The sequence below is a fragment of the Globicephala melas genome, chromosome X (assembly GCF_963455315.2).
Source record: "Globicephala melas chromosome X, mGloMel1.2, whole genome shotgun sequence".
In the NCBI taxonomy this organism is placed as follows: Eukaryota; Metazoa; Chordata; class Mammalia; order Artiodactyla; family Delphinidae; genus Globicephala; species Globicephala melas.
Genome location: NC_083335.1, coordinates 119,960,779 through 119,966,896, shown reverse-complemented (window position 1 = coordinate 119,966,896; position 6,118 = coordinate 119,960,779). Strand labels below are relative to the sequence as shown.

General features: G+C 41.6%; 1 non-coding gene across 1 annotated transcript; it reads left to right on the top strand.

Annotated features, from left to right (window-relative positions):
• The first annotated feature begins 5,372 nt into the window (after positions 1 to 5,372).
• Positions 5,373 to 5,479, top strand: LOC115842428 (U6 spliceosomal RNA). The gene has a single exon (XR_004035279.1). It is a non-coding gene; the product is annotated as a U6 spliceosomal RNA (small nuclear RNA).
• Positions 5,480 to 6,118: the final 639 nt, after the last annotated feature.

Here is a 6,118-nt window from a genome sequence, read left to right as displayed (position 1 = left end):
AGCAAGTTGTGCTTCCTTCAGACTATTTAGCCACCAGTGTAAAGCAAACTGGTTTTGTAGCAAGGTGCAAACATGTTTTGCTCTTAAAATAATGTAAAACCCTATAATCCAAAGAAAGGAAGAAGACAATGGTTTTTATCACAGACAAACGCTGTGTTTGGTCAGCGTATTCCAACATGCACGTGAATAAGCCACTTGGGTTTTGTGTGTTTTGATGAAGCAACGTTGAGTTGCTCTAAGCCACATCCCGCAGGGTCTGATCAGTGCCTTTCGAGAATGGAGGTGATACTGACAATGACCTTCAAGATAGGAAAGGAAGACATTCACACTTCATGTTGCTAGTTTTCCTTGAAGGTTTCTGGGGCCGTGTACAAAATAAATTTTACAGTAGTGATATGTCAGTGACAAGATCAGTTTTATGGCTAAAGTCATCAATGCAGTTCTTGCGACAATTTCAATCATCTACGCAGACTGTTAAAAATTTATTTAGCCACAGTAACTGGGAACAAGATAGAGTAACGTTGGCAGTGAGAATAAACCCAAGAAACAGACCCTTGAATGGACGGAGGGAAAGGAGGGAAGATGGTGGCATGGGGGTGCCCTCGTGAAGGCTAGTCTGAATTATGGGAATATTCTCCTTGCCTTTGACGATCTCTCTCTTGGGATGACCAAGGGCCAGGACAATGGCCTCCTCTTAGTAGGATCAGGATGGGATGGAGAGGGGAAAACATTTGAAGTGGCAGAGGGTTAAAAACAGGCGATATTTTACACCTTTGCTTTAAAAGATGGGGTACTTGTGTACATTCCCGTATGACGGGGATATTCCTGGAGATCTTGTCCCAGGTACAGCACTGATGCTTATGCCAAACAGACGATCAGCGTAGCCCTCGCTGGCCAAGCCCACACTTCTTCCATTTTTGAACGCAGACAGGACCCTCCTCGTGGGAAGGTCTGCAGGACCCCTCAGAGGCCAGCTGCCTGAACCCAGAAAGACCCCGAGTTCTCAGTATGGAACCTGAAGAACTGAATTCCCTGTGAAAGTCACAGTTTGCCATCAGATCACCACTCCCCTCCCACCTCAGCTTTTATAATAAAAACTAACTTTGTTCTGCCCTCCCCAGATGAAACAGAACTTTATCCACACTCATTATCGCATGTAAGGACGTTAAGATCTAGTTTGATAGGTGGAGATGTTCAAAGACAATCCTCAAACAGAATCACCTCAAAAAACAAAACAGTGGCAAATCCATGGGGAGCAAAACATGATAACGTTTTTTGTTGATTCCTCTATCTTTTTTGGGGGGGGCTAATATAATGGTATAATATATAACATATCGTATAATATATTCCATAAGCGTGTGTGTTTAATGCACTTTGACAAAGGGATATTGCCTAAGATAAAGGGAATAGTTATCACATGACAATCTCTAAACTACAATTATCTACAGGCAATAAGAATGTAAAGTGAGCACATGTATGTCGGCAATTAGTCTGACTGTCAATTTTATTTTGTGTAGGAGCTGATAACATCCATTCTTGGAAAGTGATAAATGTTTTTTTTACCATATTCTAAGAGGTATGTAATATCTTCATCTTTTTATGTAATGGATATTTTTATTATCTATCTCTATTGATGTATAGCTGATGTACAATATGCTGTAAGTTTCAGGTGTACAATGTAGTGATTCACAATTTTGAAAGATAATATTCCATTTAAAGTTATAAAATATTGGCTATATACCCTGTGCTGTATAACATAGTCTCGGAGCTTATTGATTTTATACCTAATAGTTTGTACCTCTTAAGCCCCTATCCCTTTATCCTGCCCCTCCCCCTTCCCTCTCCCCACTGGGAACCACTAGTTTCTTCTCTGTATCTCTGTTTTGTTATATTCATTCATTCGTTTTCACAACTGCATTTTTATGTGTTTCTGATTTGCATCTTCTTTTCCGTGTGTCCCTCTCTTGTTCCCAACCACAGATCCTAATTTATGTCCACTTAGTTTTTTCCTAATCTTGCTGCTTTATCCTTTACAATTTTAACAGGGCAAAGGCAATCACTCATAACACACAGCACAGCTTTTCAGAACGCTTAATCCAGAAACACCTGAACAATTACTAACCTTAGGATATTAAGAATTTATATTAGATTCCATGGTGTTTTATTTTTCTTCCAACACACCGAACTTAGAACAAAAATTTTTTTGCCCATTAACGTAAGAGACCAAAGACCAGCGAAGAGGAGCAGAGAAGACGTAACACCCTCAACCTCAAAGGGACAAAACTAAGATTACTGCCATTTCAGTGATTTTCATCTCCAAGACACATTACAATACAAAATCTTTATTTAAAAAAATCCACCTTTTTTCTGAAGATGCTGAGTGTGGGTACTTTCCAGAAGGTCTGGCATGAAGAGGACTAAATAATAAACAGGGAAAGGGTTTCCATAGTCACAAAGGGCAAATTATCATTTTACATTGCGGGAATGCGTTTTGAATATACTATAAATGCTAACACTTGGGCTTTTAAGACTTTATGATGTGGCCGTATTATTAGCATTTTTTGCAATTCCTTTAAGACTCAGGGACTCAGTATTCCAACTCAGCTCATACACTGTGCTCAAATGTTCATGTTAAATGCTAGCCTTCAATCGAAAACACTGCTTGGACCAGAAAGGAAAAATGCCAGCTAGGAGTATGGAGTGCTTCTTATCAGGGGTCGCAACTTCAGGTCTTAGCTTAGGGAAAGTGGCACACAAATGCAGTACGATGTGCTGAAATGAAAACTGCCAGGGCTTCCGTGGTGGCGCCGTGGTTGAGAGTCCGCCTGCCGATGCAGGGGACACGGGTTCGTGCCCCGGTCCGGGAAGATCCCACATGCCGCGGAGCGGCTGGGCCCGTGAGCCATGGCCGCTGCGCCTGCGCGTCCGGAGCCTGTGCTCCGCAACGGGAGAGGCCACAACGGTGAGAGGCCCGCGTACCGCAAAAAAAAAAAAAAAAAAAAAAAACTGCCGAAGCCACCAAAAACACAGCATTTTGAAAAATTGCATTTTATTCCCCAAACTGAGGAATAATGCATCGTGGTGTAAGTTACAAGCCTGAGGGTCATTTTGTGAATCCTAACATATGCAGATTCTATGAAAGGGTCCCTCATAATGAAAATAACAGATAACATTTCCATCGAAGTATGTTCTAAAGAATGTACCTTGTAGTTGCTTCATCTGAATCTCTTTATGCTCTTTCTAGTAATACAAAAATACTGGGAGAGGAGGGACTTCCCTGGCGGTCCAGGGGTTAAGACTCCACGCTTCCAGTGCAGGGGGCGAGGGTTGGATCCCTGGCTGGGGAACTGAGATCCTGCATGCCCCGTGGTGCGACTAAAAAAAAAAAAAAAGTATTGGGAGTAGAGAGTTACGGAGGGAAGTCTTTGGTGCAGAGCGGTCAAGGGAGGCGTCTCTGAAAGTGTTACATTGCAAAGGAAGTGAAGAAGCAAGTCGTGCTTGTGGAAGGGCAAAGGAACGGAGACATCAGAGACAAACTGCCTGAGGTCTGCGTGTGATAGTGACGTCCTATGAGCTACAGAGAAGCAGGTGAGAATGCGGAGGGAGCCCAGAAAGGATGGCTGGTGAGACAAGGGGAGCAATGAGCTTAGAGGTGGACAGAGTTCTTGTAGGACTTCTGAGGCCTTGATTTCACCGTGAATGGGACAGGAGTCATTGCACGGTTTCAAGAACAAGACAGGCTTGCCCTGACTTGGTCTAAAATGATCAGTCCATCCACAGACTAAGTGTCCATCAACAGAGAAATGGATAAAGAAGATGTGGTACATGTATACAATGGAATACTACTCAGCCATGAAAAAGAATGAAATAATGCCATTTGCAGCCACATGGATGGACCTAGAGATTATCATACTAAGTGAAGTAAGTCAGAAAGAGAAAGACAAATATCATATGATATCACTTATATGTGGAACCTTTTTAAAAATGATAAAAATGAACTTATTTACAAAACAGACTCACAGACTTAGAAAACAAGCTTATGGTTACCAAGGGGGCAAGCGGGGGTTGTGAAGGGATAGACTGGGAGTTTGGGATCAACATATACACACTACCATGTTTAAGACATATAACCAACAAGGACCTACTGTATAACACAGGGAAGTCTGCTCACTATTCTGTGATAACCTACATGGGACAAGAATCTGAAAAAGAACAGATACTTGTATATGTATAACTGAATCACTTTGCTGTACACCTGAAACTAGACAACATTGTTAATCACCTTTCTCCAATGTAAACTAAAAAGAACAAAATTTAAAAGAGTGACAAGGATGAAAGAAAAACACCAGAAATGAGAATATTACAGTTGGTAATGTGAACTATAATTGGGGTATGGAATAAAAGGATAAAAGTGTGGTAGTTGGAAATGTTTAAGATTCCAGACACATTTTGAAAGGAGAACAAATAGAATACGTTGATCAACTGAATGTGCATTATATATTAAAAGAACAGAAGAAATACTTTAAGATTTTTGGTCTCAGCAACTGTTAGCCCAGCAGGATAATTTTCATGTGTATATGAGAAATACCATGGATGGACCAGAATTGAGAATAAAGGAAGGACTTAAGAATTCATTTTTTTGTTTGTTTGTGAGTTTTTTTGTTGTTGTTGTTGTTGTTTTGGTACGCGGGCCTCTCTCTGTTGTAGCCTCTCCTGTTGCGGAGCACAGGCTCTGGACACGCAGGCCCAGCAGCCATGGCTCACGGGCCCAGCCGCTCCGCGGCATGTGGGATCTTCCCGGGCCGGGACACGAACCCGTGTCCCCTGCATCGGCAGGTGGACTCTCAACCACTGCACCACCAGGGAAGCCCAAGAATTCATTTTTTAACATGCGGAACTGGAGATGTCTGTAGGGTGTGTAAGGTTTGCCAAACTGGCAATAGGATATGTTAAGTTTAGACTTTTCTAAAGGTCTAGGACAAGCAAAGAATGAACTGAGGCTGGATAGAAACTTGGGAGTTACCAGGGATTAAAAGGTATTCAAACTGTAGAACAGCATGCTATTAAATATGAAGTGAATGTATTAAACGATGAGTTCATCCTATGAATGAGCCCAGGAACCCTCCAAATTTTAGAGTTTGGGGAAAGCAGAAGGATTGCGAGAAGCGCTGGAAAAGGAGTCCAGAGGACGTCCAAAATAATAGCAACACCTTGGGGGCCATGCAGAGAAAATGGTCAACTACTTCGAATAGAGCTGATACACCAAGCACAATGGGGGCAAAAAATAACCACTGTATTTGTCAGCAGAAACAGTAGTAACCTGGATAAACGTGTTCTCGGTGGAGTGGTCCCTCCTTTCAGAAGGAACATCTGTGCTCCCTTCGGCAGCACATATACCAAAATTGGAACAATACAGAGAAGATCAGCACGGCCCCTGCGCAAGGATGACACGCAAATTCGTGAAGCGGTCAATATTTTTATATGGATAACTGATTCACTTTGTTCTAAAGCAGAAACTAACACACCATTGTAAAGCAATTATACTCCAAAAAAGATGTTTAAAAAATAAATAAATGAATGAATAAAATGAAAAAAAGAAGGGAAATCTTACTGGAGTAGATTCACAAAGAAGTTCAGGAGGTGAACTTGATAGGGTGGGTACAGTTGAGCAGAGCTCTTTGGCAGTACTGAGGGATGGGGGTAAGCTTTGCAGGGCCCCAATTTTTTTTAAAGTGGTATATATTGCAGCACATTCTATGTTGATGGAATGATGCTCTTGAGGAAACAGATCGTCAGTTGAGAAGCAGAGGACAGTGTATCCACGGAGCACTGTCCTTGTGTAATTGAGAGAAGATAAAACCTAGTGTCCTAGGAGGTGGATCAAAAAAGATCTTGCTGTGATTTATGTCAGAGTGTTCTGCTTATGTTTCCCTCTAAGCGTTTTATTGTGTCCGGCTTTACATTTAGGTTTTTAATCCATTTTGAGTTTATTTTTGTGTATGGTGTTAGGGAGTGTTCTAATTTCATTCTTTTACAGGTAGCTGTCCAGTTTTCCCAGCACCACTCATTGAAGAGGCTGTCTTTTCTCCATTGTATATTCTTGCCTCCTTGTCATAGA